We start from the raw sequence: 20821 nt of genomic DNA on the forward strand, positions 1-20821 counted from the left end.
AGTGTATTGCCATCGAGCAGTCTCGTGGTTCAATGGTAAAGTGCCCGAGTTAGCACGTGACAGGTCTTGCGATCAAATCTACTCTAGATCAAGCTTCCAACTCCCCAAAACTTTTAATTGGCTTTCAACAACCTAATTATTGTAAAGCGAAGAGAGAGCTATTAAACAAGGAATTCATATTTCATTAACAACAAAATGAATAAAATAGGAGGAAAAGCAATAACAAATCATAAGCCAAAACAGACAGGCCCCCCTCCCCCAATAGAAGAAGTAGTAAACAACACAATTAGCAAGCAGCACCACACGGCTTTTTCCATCTCATCAACACTTGAAGGGTTTAGCCGTGTTTTCGTGTCACCATCATCATCATCCTGTCACACTTTTGCTCTTGGTTGCCCTTACCCCATGCACACCGGTCGCACTGACACCGAACACCACCTCTGTGGCCACGTGTGCAACCAAGGATTGTGCTCGCGAGGGGAAACTATTGACTTATCGAACCTTCCCGCGCCTCCTCCGCGCTTCGGGTCGATCGGTTGTGCCACTGCTCGGTTGTTATGACCGCGTCCGTCCGTCCGTTGCCAAGGACAAGGTGGATTACAATGGGGTGACCCGAGTGATCCAAGGGTTTCCTCCTCCTCCACCTTCTCCTTCACTTTGCATTGCAGCACCACTAACCGCCCACTCCCTACGGTTTGAGGGAGGTTATTAATTTAGCGACGCAGAAGATTATTGGTTTGCTTTGGATCTCTCACTCCCTTCCCTGTTGCCTTCACCTCCCCGCCCATCGATGGGCAGTTTGTGGAACTTTTTCCCATCTCGGAACGATGCCGGGCACTGGTGGCACTGGTGGGCGCTTAATCATGGGCAGAGCAACCAACCGCTCAATTATATTGTTGGTGCCGTTGCTGGTGTTTTGTGCGCTGGTTCGCCCCCCATCATACTATTGCTCTTTGCTTGTGGAAGTGGCAGGAAATAGGAAACGAAAAAAAAAGAAACACGTGCAATACTGGCAAGACTTTCGTCGCAACGTGCCGCGCAACAAGTGTACTATGCTCGGTGGTGTGGTTTAGAGCTACCGTACCTACCCGGTGGCGTCGATAGAAACGTGTTCCGGTAAGCACATTGCGACCGTTTCGGGTTGATTGCTTTGGCTTCGATCGAACGATACTGTAGCCAACAATATATGCAAGACATTGGGGCCTTTCTGTTGGAAGAGTTTCCCATTTCAAATTACATCTAAAAGCATTGTTGCGGGTAATTCTTAGCTTGAACTACTTTCAATTAGTTGGAAGAAACCTTAGTTAGAGATGTTTCACAATAATTTTAAATTATTCTGTAATATTGCTTTGATTACTCGCAGTACTGCAGATCGCAAGTGTTCAATTCCTCAATAAACAATAAAACATAAAACGAAATTACAACACCACCTCCATGACCTTTCTTATTGAGCGAGAAAAGTAATTTCTTCTGCGTGAAGCAATCGTTCCCAGCTGGCGCTTTGTACTTCAACTTTACCCTTGCAAAGGCAAACCACCTTCAACCCTTTTTTACAACACAACCCCGCTTTGAGGTCGAGTTTTCTTTGCGCAATTAAAACAGCAAATCAACCGAGAGGCGGCGATTTCTTACATTTCTTTAACAACAAATTTAAACCACAACCCTATTGAGCTTTGCGCTTTAAAGCATCGATAAAACCTCATTTTTGCCATGGCACGTTTAAGGTGGACACGGGACGATGCAAAGGACACGGTCAGCGGTCGGTAGAGCGGTCAACAACTTGCGGCACATGGGAAGATAATGATCGCATAAGACCAACTGGCTTCCCTTTGAAAGCCCCGTCCTTCGTGTTCGTTTATTAATCATGTACTTTTGCGTAAGGCCACAATTGATCTCGAGTGGTTGGAGATGTTTGATTGTACGTACAGGCCACCACAACAACAATTGATGAAACTTTACTGTCCAAGGAGGAAATCGCGCTCCGCCCCAACAGCCTGCCGCGGTCGAAGGCGCGTCCATCGGAATGGAAGCGCAAGGTCCCCGTTGTTTGCGCAACGAGCGCAATCGAGGGCAGAGCAGCGATCAACACAGAGAGAAGATGATGATGGTGGATGCTGTTGCCTCTGATCTATCGCGCTCTTTTTCACAGACACAGTGTACGAAGGTTGGGAAAAGGTACTTGCACAGGTGGAATTGGGTTTTTAAAGGTAAATAACACTCGCAAATGTGATTTTACAAGCAAAAGTTAAGTCTTGTTCAGCGTTTTACACCCAAAAATTTTTGCAGGATTTATTAATAGCTGATCAAATCAAATTATTCACTGCAACATGAATATGAACGATTGGGTCGCCCAGCGCCTGACCATCCACCAAAACCATCCGAAATTGGGTCTAATCATTATACAGTACGCGAGGCTCATTTAGTAGTCCCCGCGAAGTTTGACGGCGTCCAAATTTAGACAACGCTTTACCATTCCGAGAAGCACTTAATTAAAATAACTGTGTAGGTAGATAGGTATGTAGGACATCCTACTAGCCCTCCTCCTTTACGTCCTAGTAAATCCCCTCAATAAGCTTGCGGCGAGGGCGACAGGGCAAAAACAGGGCCGGCCATAGTTATATCCCTCCGCTGCTGGCCTAACATCAACATTAAACATTTTTTAATTATCTTCGCTCTAATGCTTCCCGGAAAAGAGCGTCACTTGCTTCGTGTTGATGTGCGCAAGATATTTTGAAGAAACGAGTTCATCGTTAACCTCCGGGGCGAGTCAAATGTAAAGTTAGTTTTGCGGTTCAACAGAAGAGAAAAACAACAATAATGATACAAGTGATACAACACAACGACTTAAAGCTTATTTGTAATTCACGTTTTTCGTGTTTTTTTTTTCTTCAACTTAATTCAACATCCTCGCACATTAGCTTGTACGTCCCCAGAGCATTGCCACTCAATGGCACATTAAGAAGGCAAAGTGCACCTCATCCATCTAAACGTTGGGATGAAATTATCCAATTAGAAAGCAACGAGCTTTACGACCAGACTTACTTAAAAACAGGACTAAAAACCTACCGCAAAAAAAGTAAACCACATCCCGAAGATCAGTGCAGGGCATTCGGGGAAGGTTAATGGGCGGCGGCAGTTTCCATAAGGATAGAGAAGGCAAGAAGAAGATAAGGCCTTTTGCCGCGTTCCAAGCAAGCAAAACAACCAGTCCGAGAGACTTCTTATCCAACTCGAAACCGACGCTAACGTAGAGCATTTCTTGTCGGCGCAAAAAAACAAGTAGAGGGACGGGCAATTGCAATGTAAAAGCCTGGTGGGGAAAACCTCACACAACGCCCCAACAAAACACAACACAAAACGTCTGGCGTCTCATTAGGCGGACGCGAAATATGAGAAGCCATCTTTCGTTGTTATTTTTTGCCAGCCACGCTCGGTAAATGCGTTTGATAGACGCCGCGCACTCGCGTAGAAGTTGAGCTGGTTTGCTGATAGAAATATTAGAAATTAGACGGAGGGCAGAGAACGAGGTAGCCAAGCAAGCTATAAATAATTACCTAAGAGGATTTGCTTTGCAAAAAGATACAATTAGGGGTCTTATGGGGTGGGTACGGTAAATTGCAGCTCAATTCCTTTGACTACTGCTGCAATATGTCAAGAAGATTGGAACGTTCTGCATGAAGTAATACATTTTTCATCACTTTAATTTTGTTGTGGTAAGTGATTCATTTTGTTATTTTAACACCGAGACTATTAACTATGTCAGAATATAATGTTACATCGAAGGTAAGAAGGTCTGGGATACCATAAAATCTCTTTCCAAACGTCCCACCTTTTTCCCTTCTTAGCTTTCCCTTTCTCAATCCCTTTAAAGAGGCGAAAGAGACTCATGAGGTCCAAAATATGTATAATTCTATAACAACAGCAAAATTTTGTTATTTTAACTGAAAAGATAGGTTCATAAGCTACGGTGAACACATTGAATGCACTATCAACCTCATTGCACCGCGAGTGGCTAGTTGGTGTAATGGATAGGCACGCCGATATCTCAAACACCGGATTGGAGATCGAATCTCTTCCAAACCCCGGTATAATAGAGCATTTTTCAGTTTTTGCCATTGATACCTGAAGAACCTGGGGCGGGTCCCGTGGTACAGTCGTCAACTCTAACGACTCAATAACATGCCCGTCATGGGTTCAAGCCCAGAATGGACCGTCCCCCCGTAGCAAGGATTGACTTTCCGGCTACGTGGTAATGAATTAAGTCGCGAAAGCATGTTATAGGCCGGCATGTCCGCGTAGGATATGTTGCGCCAAATAGAAGAAGAAGAACCTGATGACCCTGAGTGAACTGAACGTGTCTATATAATCCGACACATTGAATCTCATAGTTTCTCAGCCAAAGTAAAGTGCCTTTTTAGTACGTGTTGTCAATCACAAGAGCGTCTTTTCTCTCAACTAACTAGTACTCTCTTAGATGACGAAATAGACACTTTTATTTCCCTAATCTTAGAAGAAAAAGCTTTTAACGGTATAGGACAGGGTGTTCGGACGTCGGTGTTCCCTCAAGGGAGGCGTCAGTTGATTACACTACCGACACAGGTGCAATACCACTTTCTGTGACGTACTTGGGGATAAACGAAAAAAACCCTCACACACACACACACACACACACACACACGATCCTGTTTCCTAGGATCCGTACCACTCAGCGCGTATGATTAAGTTCACCTGATGCATGCATATTCAACACCCGCTCCCGGAAGCGCTTGGGTTGTGTTGGATGGGGAAACGAGGCTTAGCGGCATCTCCTCCCACCGAGTGTGGCCCAACCGTGGTCGGAAAAGATAGAAGACAGCAACCAAGTTTCGCAACCTCCGCCACGTGGAATTGGTTTGAATGGAAATTTTCTTGCCCCCTCAATGGGCGAATGTGTGTGTGTGATAGGCGATCAATTTCAGAGCGTGTGATGGAAAATTGTTCCATGAAGGCGGTAAGGTAAGGCGGTGGTGTAGGTGTGTGTACTTGGAGAATAAATATAAATGAAAATAAATCACTCCGATCGGCATGTCGGGTGTAAAAAAAACACTCAGCGAGCAGTAAATACTTGCGACGTGTTCAACGCGATGTTGTGGTGGAGAAGCAGCAGGGGTGTACCCGCACGTGTGGTGGACAATTCTGAATGGTAATGAGATGTGCAGCAGCCTCCTCCCTCTGGTCGACGGGTTAGCTTCACGGAATGGAATCAAACGCATGAGTCAGGATTAAAAGTTTCTGCTGGAACTTTCCCATTCAATCATCATCGCGCCTCGTTCACAAGCTTCACACGAGTAAAGCGCGCCTAAAAATCACCCGCCAACGCTTACGGTTAATTAAATTTGCATTATTTATTTTATTTTTCCATTCCTGTAGCAAAAAAAACAAAAGTCCCATCGATAAAGATACATCAATCGGAGGAATAAATTTAATATCGGCAAAACAAGACGACACAATAAAAGACTTCCCTTTTAGCGTTCTTCCCAACAGCGAAGCAAGACAACGAAGCAAGATCCTAACATCAAACAGATGCCTTCCCAATAAACGGGTGAAAGCACGAGAAAGCAAAGGACACAGAAATGCGAAACTCGTACACCCGCGGTCGCCGAGAAACTAATCAAATAAGCTCGATCTGCCAGAGCATCAGCAGCTGCTCCGCGAACTATGCCAACCATCCATCGGGAACACGATCTTGGAACGAAACAAACGAAATGAAACACACACAAAACGTAGACATCATCCTCCCTCCCTCTCTGTCCCGAATAACATTTGCGCTATTGCGAACTTTGCGCCCACGGACAGGGAGCATCCCACAGCAACACCACTGCCGGCCTGTGCGAAAACAACAAAATTTGCCAGCCAAGAGAGTTTGACGTCAATCGACTACTCCACGACTCCGCGGCGTTCGAGGGAGTCTCGCGGGCGTTGCCATCGCCGGAAGTTTATGTGTTTGTGTGTTTTGCTTTTGGACAGCATCTCGTTCCCCCCCCCAAAACTTTGGCCAAACACACCAAAACACGCGTGCTGGGGTTTCTTCCCTAAAAAGCACCTATCTTGGGTTGGGAGATGACGCGCAACCACCAAAAACCGGTAAGTCATCGTGCATTAGTTCCAGCAGAGCGTCGGAAAGCTGCAATTTTGCTGCCGTTGTTGCTTTTTGGTATAGTAGGGAGCTGCTGTGTGTAGTTTCCCCTTGAAATGTTCGGTGAGTAATGCGTTCAAATGGCCACAAAGGTACATCAGACCATCCTAAGGTACGCCGTTTGCACACGAACCCCCACTCGTCCGGTCAGACGTCGTTGTTGCAAAAGACACGCACAGACACACAAGCGCACGGACGGCAAACAAGTTGCGAGAGTGCTCATTGGGTCAGGGTACTCCACTGCACAAGATTTGCACCGTATGGCCGTTTCGGCCGTACTTAGGAAGGGAAACCTACTTTTTACTCCACCTCAGGTAGTGCGCTAAGTTCTTCTAGGTCGTTGATGACGGCGTGCGTTAGCTCCATTGCAGCCATAGCCCCCGGGGCTCAACCATAACCTACCTGACGACGCCGTACGTTTCGTGGACGGTTGACAAATCTGGGCGACAATTCTAGAGCGCCCACTGGTCCCAGCTTCTAGGTTAGGTTGTTTGCTTTGAGGTTACCACCGTGCGCCATCTGCAGCTTCCCTACCATGCCGCATTCGTATGGTTTTTGCCACCCAATACAATCGAATTGCCTCTTGAGATGAGAAATAAAATCCCAACAGCTCCGGGGTAGGCAAGGTCAGCAAGGTGGTTGTAGGCTACGGGAGGACATAAACGAACATAATCAGGTGGCGCACTTATGAGGAGAAGCACACGTCAACAACAGCACCATGCGACCATGCATTCCACACCGTACCGTGCAACTTGAAACGTAGTGTTGATGATGCTGATGCTTCAGCTACAAGCATGAGCCATCCTCAAACCCTTTTTATTTTCGAGGTAACACACGTTTGAACGAATCTGAACATCCCTGCCTTTCTGAACGCTAAACCTCAACTACACGCAATTCCCACCAAACCGGTGGTGGCTGGCTGACATCACGTTTCATTGGCGTTAGTGTTCTTTCAGTGCTGGTGAGGATCGTGATACTTTGCATTCCACGTTTGATCTTGTTATAACAACACTTAAGTTGACGGAGTCATACAGTTCAATGAGACAATTTTAGCGAAATAAAGCCTAAGAATGATTCTAGTATTGGTTGGACTACGCAGAGCATCAGAGCAGACATAAGATGGCGTGAAACGTCATTGGGCATTCAAAAGACCAATGTTGGAACCGAGTGACAATGAATTATGTGATCTAATAAATAAAACTAATAATTGCCAACATACTTTTTTGCCTTTATCAGTGAAAACGTCAGAACTTTAGTAACCTAACAGGATCTTACATCAGAATCAGCATCTCCAAAGGAAACTGGCTAGTTGTGGTATTCTTCTGGGATATTCAACTGATAAGTAGGACCTAGTGAAGCTCTTGTAGACTTGTGCTCTTTAATATTCGAGTCATTTTGCCCAACAAAGCGTAGGACGTGTGTATTTTAAAGTACTCTCCAGTAGGCAGTTCATGTATAATCTAACAACACCTTGCAGCCTGCGCCTTAAATTCCATTTCTAATAATCATTTCAGCCGAAATCTGTCGGCATTCAGAATTTCAAATATTTACATGCACATTAAAAAAAAAACCCTAAGCAGATATACTTACTCAAGAACATCCACGACAAATAAGCGAACAATTAATACTTAATTTCTTAACCAAACATTTCTGATTTCCGACACTAAATTTGCGTTTCAAAAGCCCGAAAAATGCCACTAAATCGTCTGAGATGATTCACTATTTTCCGCCCAACTATACAAAAACCACTCCTTGTGCGCGCAACTATTTGCGTACCGTGGTACTCTGTGAGCGCTGCCCCAATGTTGTATTTGCCGAAAAGATTTGTACACTGTGTTGCCACTGGCGACGCATCAATAAAGAACTTTTGCAAACTTTTTCTACCGGCTTGTGTTCGTCACATTGAGGAGTGTTTTTCATTCAACAACAGAAAAAAAGCACAAAAAATAAATAGAGAAACGAACGAATGAGAAAAAGGCGATAAAAATCTGCCCGACCGAAAACGGCAGAAAGCGAACCGACCGAAGGGCACGGGTCGGTGAGCATGGTAAGTACAGCAGAGTGGGCAGCAACAGCAGCCGCATTCATATTTGCTTGAGTAACAGCGTTTACAAAAATTTCAACACCCTTTCGGTGGCCACCACATCTCCCCCGAACACACCCCGCTACTGCCCCTCATTTCCCGGCCGATTGAACACTTTGGTCAAGGTCAAAATCGTACTGACGCCGAGCGTATTTTCAGGCCATGGCGCGTACCCCCGCGTTTAGGGATTTTGTCGGACTGATTTTGGTTGTTTTACACATTTTGCCCTTAGTTGTTTTTGTTTCAAACACTTTTCCGATGCGGTAGTGTGCGGTTAGCGGCGATGCGGCCAAAGCGGTTCAATTTCAATCAGGCCTGCTGCTACGATGACGATACGAACCCCCCGTCGCCGTACCATCATAGCTGTCAAATGTCATTATTTAACAGCGGTATGGCAGTAGGCAACGAACCGGCGTTGCCATGCCTAATGCTACGCGAAATTGCTCCGTCACGCAACCGCTGTCCTCGTATATTCTCGGCGTTTAGCGCGAAACCATGGTGTGACAGGGGAAATAATAGTGCAAATTACCCCCATCCAACCCGGAAAAGAGAAGTGAAGTGCCTGAGGCGTCCAAGATCGATACATCCGGAGTTAAAAAAAAAGCTTATCACCACAATGCGAACAGTTGCGCAAAACGAGACGAGGCCAAGATGCGAAGTTCTACTTTCCCAAACACATTGAACACGCGCTCTCCTCCAATCAATCAGACCCACATCGCGGCACATTTAAAACCAAAGTCCAAACAACAGAATTCCCATGCACCCCACCGCCATGGGTAGCCATCTCACTCTCTCGATCACGTGACAGCGTAACAAAATAACTGACCTGTCGCACGTCCGGGCTAAGAATAACGGCTCTGTCGAAGGGGACGCGGATGGCGGCCACAGCAAACGGAAAGCACGGAACGCATCATCGACATGCACAGGGCATCGATGCGAACTGTCTCGTCCACGACGACGGTGGTCGGTGGTCTTCGCCGCCTGTACGCACACGCAACGGGGTTGAATTTTACAGTGCCGGGCGGCTATAATTGCTGCGTGATGTGAATTTAATGAGCACTCAATGGCTCATTTCGGGAGAAGGATGTGTCTCGCACGCCCAGAAGCAGGAAGAGTTCAAAGAGCTGGTCTGATAGGTTCGTTGTTTGAAATTCCACTTGCTAGTGAGCGGGTAGAATTTTATAAATTGAGGCACCAGCTTTGCATTAAAATTAGCAACAGAAAATGGCAAGGAGAGCTGCCCACGTTCCTCAAACCGGAATAAAGAACAACGAGCGATAAGCTGTTTGATTTTGATTTCGTTAGACTCATCCATATTCATATTTTCTGAGAATACACTTACAGACGTTCAAGTCAAACTTCCACAATATATTAGGCTTCATCAAATCCATAATAAAGCACCAAAACTAATACCGTGTACGTGAGATTTTCGTTTGTGACGCACTGTAGTAGCTATCGACAAAGAGCTCGAACACGGAAGCACCGCCGGGCCGGTTACTTTCGCACGTCACGCAATCGACACAAACTGGGCAACTTATCAATATAACAATGGCACTGCCGATAACACTCCGATGGACTAACGGATAACACAAACCCCCCAAGGGATCTTGTGTCTGTGTGTGTGTGTGTGTGTTGCGAATTCAGCCCGCATAGAATCCGCAGGGCCCGGTCCATCACACTCCAGATAAGAGAGGCTACCCACCCTTGGGGCCTAAAATACATTAGCCTTACCTTGTTTGGAATGCCGCCTGAAGGCTACCGAAAAAAAGGAACAAAAATCAAGGTTCAATCAAGGTGGATCCAGGCTAATGGAATGAAATCAACAAAGCTCACCCCTCGCCTACTGCGTTGGCTCTCAGCCTCAGTGGATAAGACAACTTTCCAAAGGAAAGCAGCAATCTTCAACTTATTCTCCAGCGTGCTTCGCTCAATCTACGGGCTCTGGCTGCCGTAATGCCGTAATGAAATCAATTGACATGGGAAATTTGCAGCCTCGACGGAACTCCCCTCAGAACTCTACCCCTTCGCTGGTCACATTCTCGCAAACAAAACACTGTACAATGATAATTTATTGCTCAACATGCAGCATGTCGTTGCGGTTGAACGGGGCGCATCTTGATCGTTTGTCTCGCCGTTTTAATAAAGCAATTGAGCGGGCATGGGGAACGTGTGTGTTCTAGCAGTACACGGCAGGCACGAACCGATGACGTTTGATGGCGATTGGTTTGCATACAATTTTCGGATTTTTTTTCTTCTTCTTACAACGCTGTCCGGTGTAAATGTAACCCCCTCTCTTACTAAATTTATGTGCATCGACAATCGATAATGGATGTTATTACCTCGCTTGCAAGCGTTTACAAAGTAGAATAGGAAGATTGCTGACATTGATTGTGTTTGGTTGATGGAAGCGCCATGGAGAGGGAAATAAATTTAAAGACAAAATTACATCTATATTAGAGCAACATTATATCTTGTTTTTTATCACTTGTTTATGATTATTGTGACATAGTGCATAGCTTTATCTGCTCTGCAACACGTTGAACAGGATAATGAAATATACAGCATACTAAAATAGGGGGCTATCGATTGATAAGCAGAATAATGCCAGAGCTAATAAAACTTATTTGCGGTAGGTCTGGTGTCAATTCACATTTCCTCCATGCCCATTCTTGGTATACAATGGTCAGATAGCAATAAAAATAGACTCTTAAACTAAAATTGCAGCAAACTTCAGCGAACTAGAAGCTACGGCATGGACACTATCAACATTGTCATTTGCTTGAATTTCTTCCGAATGGACGTAAACTCGAATGGAATATTTAAAGCTTTTCTACTAGGAATACATCAAATCACACCGAAACTCCATTTCGGAGCATTTTAACTTGGAAATCCATTTATAAATAAAATTCAAGTGAATGTGTTCAATTCGAAACAGCGCATACAGATTGATTTGAAGCACTACTATTCGGAGATGATCGCATAGTGTAGTTGTTAGCACGCACGAGTTTACCTAGCCAGTGCCAAGGGGTCGTGCGTTCAATACTCATATACAAAACAGAGCCCAACTATGTAACATTTTTCTAGCCAAAAAAGCGTACTTTATCATACAAAAAATTATTATAGACGAACAAAATCCCCATACACACACGTGGTAAAACTCTCGCCGGGTGGGGCCAGTGTTGAGAACGCTTGTTTTCTAAGGGTCATAACGCGAGCGTTTGCGCTAGCACACTGCACTGGTCAAGGGGAATACCCCGACCACACTCTCGCCATAGACACACACAGAGAACGGTCAAAGGTGGTGCCGCCCCACGACACCCCGCGCTCTTTTTCCTTGTGTCGTGCCCACAAATTAAAGCCAATCGATCGAAGGATAGCAAAAATCGCGCCGCAAAATTCTCAGCAAGCGGGGAGGAGTGAAGGTGGTCCCCCTCTTTCCGTTCGCAATGCAAATCAACCAGTAGGTTACATGGCATTAGTGGATGGAGGACTGTAGTACACAGTAGTGTGACGTCCTGGGTCTTTTAATGCCCCTATACTGCTCCGTGGGTCTTGATTAAGCTGTGACCCTTAAATGATACGTTGCCACCGATACCAGCCCCAGCTCCCTTTTGGTCAATTTGCCTAATTATAGCGCAATGTGTTTCCTTCTCTATGTTTCTCGATCGTTTATAGATTGAACGGAAAAATAATGCGCCGTCCTTACTAACAAATGGTTTATGGGTTAGTAAGGACCAGGTTTTGGTGCGGTGGAAAAGCACTTACTTTCTTCACCTGCAAGTAGCCAAGCGGTTATCCGCATTAATTCGTTTACTCGCCAACATTCTATCCGCATTAGTGCATGCTCATAATTTGTTGTTCTAAGTAAAGTATCCCACGGTGGGTGGATGGTAGCTAATAGCCCAGCCGTCGGTGCGGAAATCGCTAATAACCGGTGAACTCGTGACTTGTATCGTGTCAAAATAATAAGTTACGGCTACGCTGCGAGATACACTGCTGCGGGTTAAAGATAGAGCGGACTGCAGCGATTGAGCCGATACAATCGCTTCCTCTGTTTAAGGTGTGCACTTCCTGCAGTGAATGGTTCGAGACGCATCGTTTCGAGGAAAGATTACGCTTGGCAAAATCGTGGCAAAATCACACTTACCCTGACTGGTTGCTTACTGGTACCGATTACCAGACCGATGGTCAAATGAATGTCACTGATGCAGAGCACCGATCCTGTCGCGTAATAGTGCTGCAGCTGCTCGAACGCATCGCACACATGGCTTCAGCCCGCGCGTCGCCTTCACCTTCACTGTGCGCTGGACGCTGATCGTAGTCCGTTCTGGTTAGCGTTGAGCATAGAAAGAGCCTTAGGGGAAAAAACAGGGATAAAAAGGGGGGGGGGGGGTAAATACGATATTACTTTTTTTGTAATTTATTTAATTACTTATTCATATTGAAACGAGTAAAACAATCAATCATTCAGTCTGCAACGTTTAGTTAAACAGTCTTGTAGCCACAGCACAACTAGGTGTACAGTCCCTTTCACACGCAAACGTCGTTTTTCGAGCCTGCTGAACCTACCCCAACACCGTTCCACGGCACAACGCCTTACGCACGGGGGCGGTTGGAAATTCGATCAATATAGACAGCATTCCATTCCGTGTCCCGTCCCACCGATGCAAAAATGCACCATCACCACCCAATATGCAACAAAAAATGCGAACGGTGGGAGTGGGTTTGTCAGTGACCGGTCTAAAAAAAAAGGAAATGCACCGGAGGTAGCAAGAAAAAGAAAACTACAGCCGTGCAGAAATAAAAGCAAGTAGAAAGGGAAAATAAACCTTTCTGCCTGCGATTAAACCCCAAAGGGGGAGAAGGGCGGGTGGAGACACAGACCACACTGTTGGTGGCCGCGGACATTCACCATGTGTTCGGGCTGACGTTCGGTTTTCCTTTCCATTGGCGATTTCGTTTTCCACCGTACTGAGATCGATTCAGGTTTTTATTCAGGCTTCGTTTCGTTTCGAAGTGTGTGTTTGGATTGGAAGTGAGTTGGGGGGGGGGGGGGGTGTTTGATTTTCAAGTTTTCGCTTTTTGCACACCGTACCGTGTTTATGTAAGTGTGAGTGCGCACACACTTCCCAAATGGGTTTGGTTTGCAATTTATGAGCGATTTTTTCCGTCTTTTGGCGTGATTTTGACAAAAATGTTTAATTTTAAAGCAGTAAATAATAGTAAAAGACAGTGAGAAGTACTAGATTAAGTGCGAATTTAGGAGGATTTTAATAAATTTGAAATATTTTACTCCAATTATTTCATGAGAAGTATAACAAGGTTTTGCTAGAAAGAATTGAGAGAAAGTAAACGAATTAATTTATTTTAAAATTACAACAAAAAAAAGTAAAAAAAAATCCCGTTTACATGGCTTAGTGCTCTTAACAGGTTTTGAAACCTTTTTTTTTTGGTAAATATAACATTTGTTTTAGACATTTTTTAAAAATAATTGATTACAGATAAATGAGTAAATATAACAAAATAATAGTATATTGCATACTTTCAGGCGCTTTACTACGAGCGCTACTCTTCACTTACAACCCAGTATAATGTAAAGGGCATTGAAAAAAGGTCTCCATCTTTTCCACCACCAAAGACGATTCGTACCTTGCAGCGGCACCGAACCAACCCCCAAATAGGGACACGCTCATGCGACAAACACTCATGCGAGGGAAGGAACCCGACCGCAACCAACGTTAGGACCTTGACGATCGTCCACACACAAACAACTAAACAAGAGCCAGAGCCCCTACCGAATTGGCCCGTCGTGCATGTGCACTGTACTGCACCCGCTGTGTCCCGCGATGCACGTCGCAAAGTATTACCGCGAGCGCGAAGTTAAATCCGACACGCGCAAGCCACAAGTCACAAGCATGCCGATTGTGCAATGTGTGTGCTTTAGGTACCGGTTTTATTTTGCTGCCAACCTTAGTTCCGCTAGCCAACCAGTTCCGAGCGTTGGCAGTGTCGTGTAGGGATCGGCGCTAGCAGTTGGATGGAAATTCGCTACGAAAAGACGCTCAAGTTTCAATCAAATTTCAAACCAACGTAACTGGCAAATGCATGCCGTGATTTCTGTCCAAAAGGCAGCATAATATCCATTCGGATAGCGCATAATTCGCGTACGTGCCAGTACTTGTTTGCTAAGCTGTCCCCTTTACTGCCACAACCGAAGCTCCTTAACGAACCACACTCAAGAGCACTACCCAAATGCACAGACACGCGGAGACTAATCCCTACCACCGCGCTCGCTTCCGTTTTGCCAGTAAAGTTCTTCATGTCCCTTCCATACCACTGGCATCTCGCTGGCTTCTTCCTCCGCGTTCTGCGAGTAGCTGTGTCGCTGAAATTCCACTGCATTTCGACACAACCACCACTCGCTGGCTGTGTGTCTTTGTGCACCTTGCGCAATCACAAATGCTTCTCGACCACGGACCACGGAAAACAAGTTTGTTGTCGTGGCAGCGGCCGCACGACGGGGCACACGGCGAGAACGCGTACCCAGAGGAAATTTAGCCATTTATGCGATGCAGCTCTTCAGCTCGGCTCTTCTGCCCTTCCATTCGCGCTAGAAGAGACTTTTATGAACTCTTGCCGGAGCGCCACCGCAACTGCATTTAAGCAGCCAGCCAGCCAGCCAAGGGCCAAGATAATGGGAATAACAAATTGCCTCCGGTACAGGATTTGACAATACGGAATGGAAGTAAGCGGCCATTATGCATAACGAGCGTCGGAAAGATTCTATCTTTAATGTTTGTCGCAACCGTACCTTGTGTTGTAGGGTTGAGGATTTGCATTTTTTGTGTGACCCGTGGGCAGATAGGATTTAGAGTTTGCAGAAAATAATGGACATGAGTTATGAATGAAGAACCATTTTAAGGACGCATTCGGGATGGTTAGATGTTACATAGAGCCTTCAAACGAGTAGTAGTTCGAAGCTTCACAAAACACAACAGACATTTTAATTGGGAAAGCTTAAACTGTTTGTTTCTAATCCAGCGTAATGGCGATTGACCAAGTCTAAAGCACTCTATTTGAGACCAAAAGATACACAAACAGGGGTGCTTAAATGTAATGGATCTTGGAAGCTCTCATAAGAAAGCTCAGAAGCTAACATAAAGCTTTTATACTTAAAACAATAAGCATTGCCCTTTGTATAGGCTTTTCATACAACATGGCCTTCATCGTATAAAGAACACCTTTAATCATTCAATCCGGTTGTCTTTAATGCTACGGCAACATAGCCGAAGTAAACAACGTTTAGAAGATGTAGATATGCTTTTAAAGACGTATCCAGTAGCTTCCCCCTATAATCTCTTCTCGCTCAATCGTTAACCATTGGTTCCACGATGAATGATCATCACCAGCTGGAAGATTAATAGCTATTTCAAAGCAGTCCGTTTGTAGCTTGAAATCGAACGGCAAGATAACAGCCATTAAACAAGCCGAAAACTGGTGTATAAAATTAGCAACACGATCCTCGATCATTCATACAATTACTGGCGTTACTAACCCGTTACATTATCTTTGCATCTTCGCTATCATCCACGCAGAAGCACCAAGGCAGGGGCAGGAAATGAGAATTGGCAAGATAGGCCCGTACACGTAAATCGTGCAATCGGGTTAACACGCCACAAGTGTTGTAAAATTGAGTGTTTCTTCTATTTTTGAGGCAAGGCGTACGCTCTATCTTCAAACAGGCAAGCAGTAGGTGCAGGATGATAAGATTTAGCGCCTTTATCAGGTGGTCAATTTTTGCCCCTCTTCCGCCCCTCCTAAAGCTTACTAGATCGGGCGGATGAGCGGGTCCAAAGGGTGACTTCAATATGGCAGAGAAATAGAAGTCATCGAGCCGCAGTTTGCGTCATAATTGATTGTTATTTTTCTTGAAAAAGAAGCTAATCCAACAACGAGAGCACATTATAGCTTAAAACTCAATTTAATTGGCCTTTCCGTGGTGCAGTCTCATAGTGCCGTGACAATGTCTCTGACCTAACACACCGCAGGTTGTGGATTCAAATCCAGATCGGATCGCTTTATTTCGTATGGAAAACAACTTTTCAATTTCATCTAGATACATATATTGCTAAACATCCATCGACTACCTGTACGCGCTCACTTCTACCATGAAACCTTCCACAGTAAAAATACGGAAGCATGTGACAGCAAATCGCGCGCCTAAAAATCCAGTCACAAATTACTTGGGTAAATACACGCCCGACAAAATCGTGTCTCTTTAGCTTCCTGTAGCCCCCATCCGAAACACTGATTTTTATTTGTCCAACACGCAAACCACCAACCATGTGTGTTTGTTGGCTAAGCACAAAACCACACTCCATGATCAATGATTACCGATGATCACACTCAGTGTAGTGTATCCGCGTCGCTGTTTTATAGTGGCATCCAGATTTTGGCTCGTCGTTTATCGTAATTGTTCAACTACCACCAGCATCAGCATCACCCATCGTGTCGATGCGTCGGATCGCAGTGGATGGTAGTAGTGGTGGCAACCAGCCTCTACACTTCCCATCTCGACGGACCGATTCATCATCACCGAAGATGATGTAATCTCGCACTTTCAACCCAATCGTGTCGCGTACGCGTCTGCAATGACTGGGCGCAAAAATGCTTTATAGACGCTCCATCCGACGACGATCAAAAGTGTCTCAAAAATCTCAGACACCCTTTTCACACACACTGTATCAGTGCAATCAATTTACCTTCCCTATTGGCACGATCGACGCGATCATTACAGGGTGCACCAAAACCCCTTCACAAATACAACGGCAAATCCACATCAAAATTGTCCAGGTCCGGGTTCGGAGGGAAAGGTTCACATTTAATTCCATCGCAGCCAGAACCGGAACTAAGTTAATAGTAGATTGAATATCACACAACGATTACAGCAGAATATTCTCCGCCTCGGTTAGTGGGAGAGAGAGAGAGAAAATCCGGAAGCAAGACAGCTCCAGTCTCATAAACAATAATTAACCGTGCGCAAGTGGATGTGTCATTATGGCCGGCGTGGACGCCAGTCGTACGTCATGCCAGGTCAAAGGTTCGGCTTTAAGTGGCTGCCCATGTACATGCGTATGTGTGTGTGTTTCTATATGGGAATCCCATTCGATTAGAGGCAGTCGGTGCTAATCAAATCGGTCTAGCAATTTCGACTCATTAAAACAGTGCGCTGCAGACAAAGCGCACCACATTGAGCGATGATAAGGGGAATTTGTTTCGATTCGTCCAAAATCAATGTCAGCAGTAACCATAGCAAGTATGAAATGGAAGTAGTAGTTACTATCCATTTGTTTTGAGTTCATTATTGAGTGGAACTGATGTAACTATCTAGGCTTGAGAAACTATCTTGTCTTTTGAGTAATAAAAAAAAGCTAATAAAACCACTCTATAATGCCACATCTCATTTCAATACGAACAGGGTAGATCAACTCACAACCGAACAGACTGTGCCTTTTTGCAGCTCAGTATTCACTGCACTCTTGCTCGACCATTAACTCGGTTCCCCTGTTGGCTGCCAGTTTCCTTTCCGTACGGTGCGTGCGTGCATGCGTGGTGCTTTATGAGGCCTTTTGCTGGCTTCTGACCGCAACGAGCTAGAAAAGGTAACACCGAGAAGGAAAGAAATGAGACAGAAAAGCGAGGCTTAAGCGAGCAAAACAAGTTATGCTTCGGTGCATCATCATGCTGCTGGCGGTGCTCGAGCAGGGCGAAGCAAGGAAGGTGGGTGGACAGCATAAAAGCTTATACAACTACAACTTGCAGCGGGGTCGCCCGGCTCAGCGCACAACACCAAGAAGGAAGTGGGTACTGCTGCAATGCTGAGGCTGAAACCCCCGCGGACATGGCGCGAGACGGCTCAGTATCGCAGTTTTTCCAGCACACATCCATGGCACTTGATAAGTTTCTAGCAATGAATCGGACGAACAAACGGACAAACTGGACAGCAAAAAGTACACATCTAAGTTTTAAAATTTTGATTATTTTTTGTAAAATATCTTCTTTCAAGTTTAGACTCTCCTGCAGGTTTTGCGTACAGCACTGTAGAATTAAACAGCAGAAGCAATCAATGTGCTCTGTGTGAGTGGCTGTGCAGTATGTTTATGATGGTATTACATTACATTTTGATTCGTCGCTTTGGTTCGGTAGCCCTGTTATCACTCTCGACAAAAGCAAGATCATGCCAAAATTGCTGTTTTTATGTAATATACACTATTTGCCCGCTATTTTCTCCTAACACTTTTATCACATTTTGTAGCTCACTTACCTGTTTAATTACTTTGTTCTCTCGCTCTCCCGCTCTTTTTCTCTAAGCCACTGTTGTTGTTTTCCTTCCCCGTTTTGCTCCGTTTTCTCTGTTACTTCTCTCTCCCTCTCTCTCTTTCTCTTTCTCGCTCTGTATATTTTGTTGATGCTTCTTTCGCTCGCTTTATACCACCCGTTGGCGGCCCTTACTGTACGTTGCAATCTAACACTTCGCCTTTGCCATCACTTGCTTTCACTTTGCGGCAAACGATCTTGTGACGCCCCGTAAGCACCGCACCACGTTTCTTGCTCGCCACTGTTTTATTGCTACAACTATTGCTTCTTATTTTTTGCACCACCACACACACTTTCCCGCTGCCCTCACATCATTTTCATTCGCTTTTCACACTTTATTTTTTTGCTCGCTTCACACACAACGAACGGACGGACGAACGCACGAAAGCACACCACCACATCACACCACCATCAATTTTCAACCGATCGGGCACAGAGATCGAAGTTGGCTTTGGAACATACACACACACACACGCGCGCGCAGAGCACTTATTTTTCTCTCCCTTTCCTCCGATGTGCCGCTTGGACCACTTGGACCACCGTACCACAACTGCACCAGATTCCCGGCCCCGACTATGTAGCGCACTACGCTCTCCTAAGCAGCATCTAATACGCACCGCGCGTCGTTTACTTCTGCGCCCGGTGCTGTTGCGCTGCTGTTGCCGAAGCCCTACGGCAGCAGCAGCAGCAGCAGTAGCTAATCTCCCCTCCACTTCTTTCTCTCTCGCTCTCTCATGCGCGCACACACATAAAAACTACACAATTGCCTCCCACCACCACTACTGGCCGCAGTGTGGTGTGGTTCGATTTTTCCTCCAGCGGGCGACCATGCACACTGTGTTCGAAGCGTTACGAAGCGTTACATGGCGTTATGGTTGGTTGAGATTAGGCACCTGTTGGGCACGGGACAGCCTCGCCAGCATCAGCAACAAAAACTAGATCAACCGAATGCGAATGGGACAGTGAGAGAGAGAGAGAGAAAGAGAAAGAGATAATATGATACCAAAACATAAGGTTAAATTGAATTTTGTCACTTCGAAATACATTCTTTGAGGAAATGTATAGAAACTGTTATCGGCAAACCCAAAATCGACCCCCAAGACAACGGCCCGTTTGGAAGCTTCGCGGTGACTGCGGTCAAGTAAGTTCACCATGGAACTCGTTTACCTTCCACTCTCGCGGATTCGCAAACTATTCGCAACGTTTTCGTTCGTCTCACACCAAACACGCACACACACAGACACAAGCGCGCGCGCAGCATCTTGAAAGCCGGTTTTTGGGGGGCCGCTGCATGTGGGTTCGTGTTGCAAAATGTTTGTGTATGATCGTGTGAGTGTGTGAGGGGTGTTTGTTATTTGGTTTTATGTTTCCATCTCCCTTACTTCAGGAAGTGAGTTTCAGGGAGCCAGCCAAATCCAAGGAAAACTGCCCTTCCACAGCATAATTGTTGTATTGCGTTTGTGTATTGTATTTTTTAACATCATGTCATCATCATCATGTCATATAACTTTATGGGCAGATATTGGAACATATTCTAACAAATCGTTATTTGTCCTTCTTATTAATAAAATCTGCGTATATGTTGTATATAAACAATGCAATTCACACACATACACACACACTGGCGAGGTAACACTGCACCCAAGAAATTTGGAGTTCATCAGCTGATCCTTTGCACTCTCTCTCTCTCACACACACACACACCTACATGACGACCGCAAGCTGACCACACACGTTTGACTTTCTTTATTTCATCTCTTAGCCATGGCCACAACAAAGATGGTGAATTTTAGACCAAATGACGCCGTTGTATTATTCAACTACGTATTCTTTTTATGCTAAACACAACACAGTACACATTTACCAAAAGGTTCATACTCACAATAGTTAGGACGAGGCAGAGAAACAGCTTGCTAGTTGATGTTGATGTTCATTTGCTTACAGTTTGTTACTTGCAGCTTCCCGGCTAGTTCGCGCCGTGTTGCACTTGCTCTCCGGTGTGCGTCCGACTGGCACGGAAATTCAAAACAAAATGAAAACACGCACAACCGGTACATGCGATAGACGAGAGAGAGAGAGAGAGAGAGAACGTGAGCGTGAGTGCGAGAGAGAGACATTTGAAGTTGAGAGCGAGAGTGTAAGAGCGAGAGTGGAAACGGTAAAGCAGCCTCTACACTTCAGAGAAT

The 20821-nt window shown here is 45.3% G+C and overlaps 1 protein-coding gene across 4 annotated transcripts in view; it reads right to left on the minus strand.

Moving 5' to 3' along the window:
- LOC1280514 (diacylglycerol lipase-beta) overlaps nt 1-20676 on the minus strand; it is a 29685-nt gene extending 9009 nt beyond the window's left edge. Inside the window, exons 1-3 of one of the 4 annotated variants that reach the window (XM_061657391.1) lie at nt 20518-20676; nt 18583-19570; nt 12406-12612 (exon numbers count right to left, since the gene is read on the minus strand). The gene's annotated coding sequence lies outside the window, so the exon portion shown is untranslated. Of the gene's footprint in view, nt 1-12405; nt 12613-17751; nt 17907-18582; nt 19571-20517 lie in introns of those variants that run through there. The other 3 variants (XM_061657394.1, XM_061657393.1, XM_061657392.1) reach the window with 3 other exon arrangements.
- Nucleotides 20677-20821: the final 145 nt, after the last annotated feature.

This window comes from Anopheles gambiae, chromosome 3, assembly GCF_943734735.2.
Source record: "Anopheles gambiae chromosome 3, idAnoGambNW_F1_1, whole genome shotgun sequence".
In the NCBI taxonomy this organism is placed as follows: Eukaryota; Metazoa; Arthropoda; class Insecta; order Diptera; family Culicidae; genus Anopheles; species Anopheles gambiae.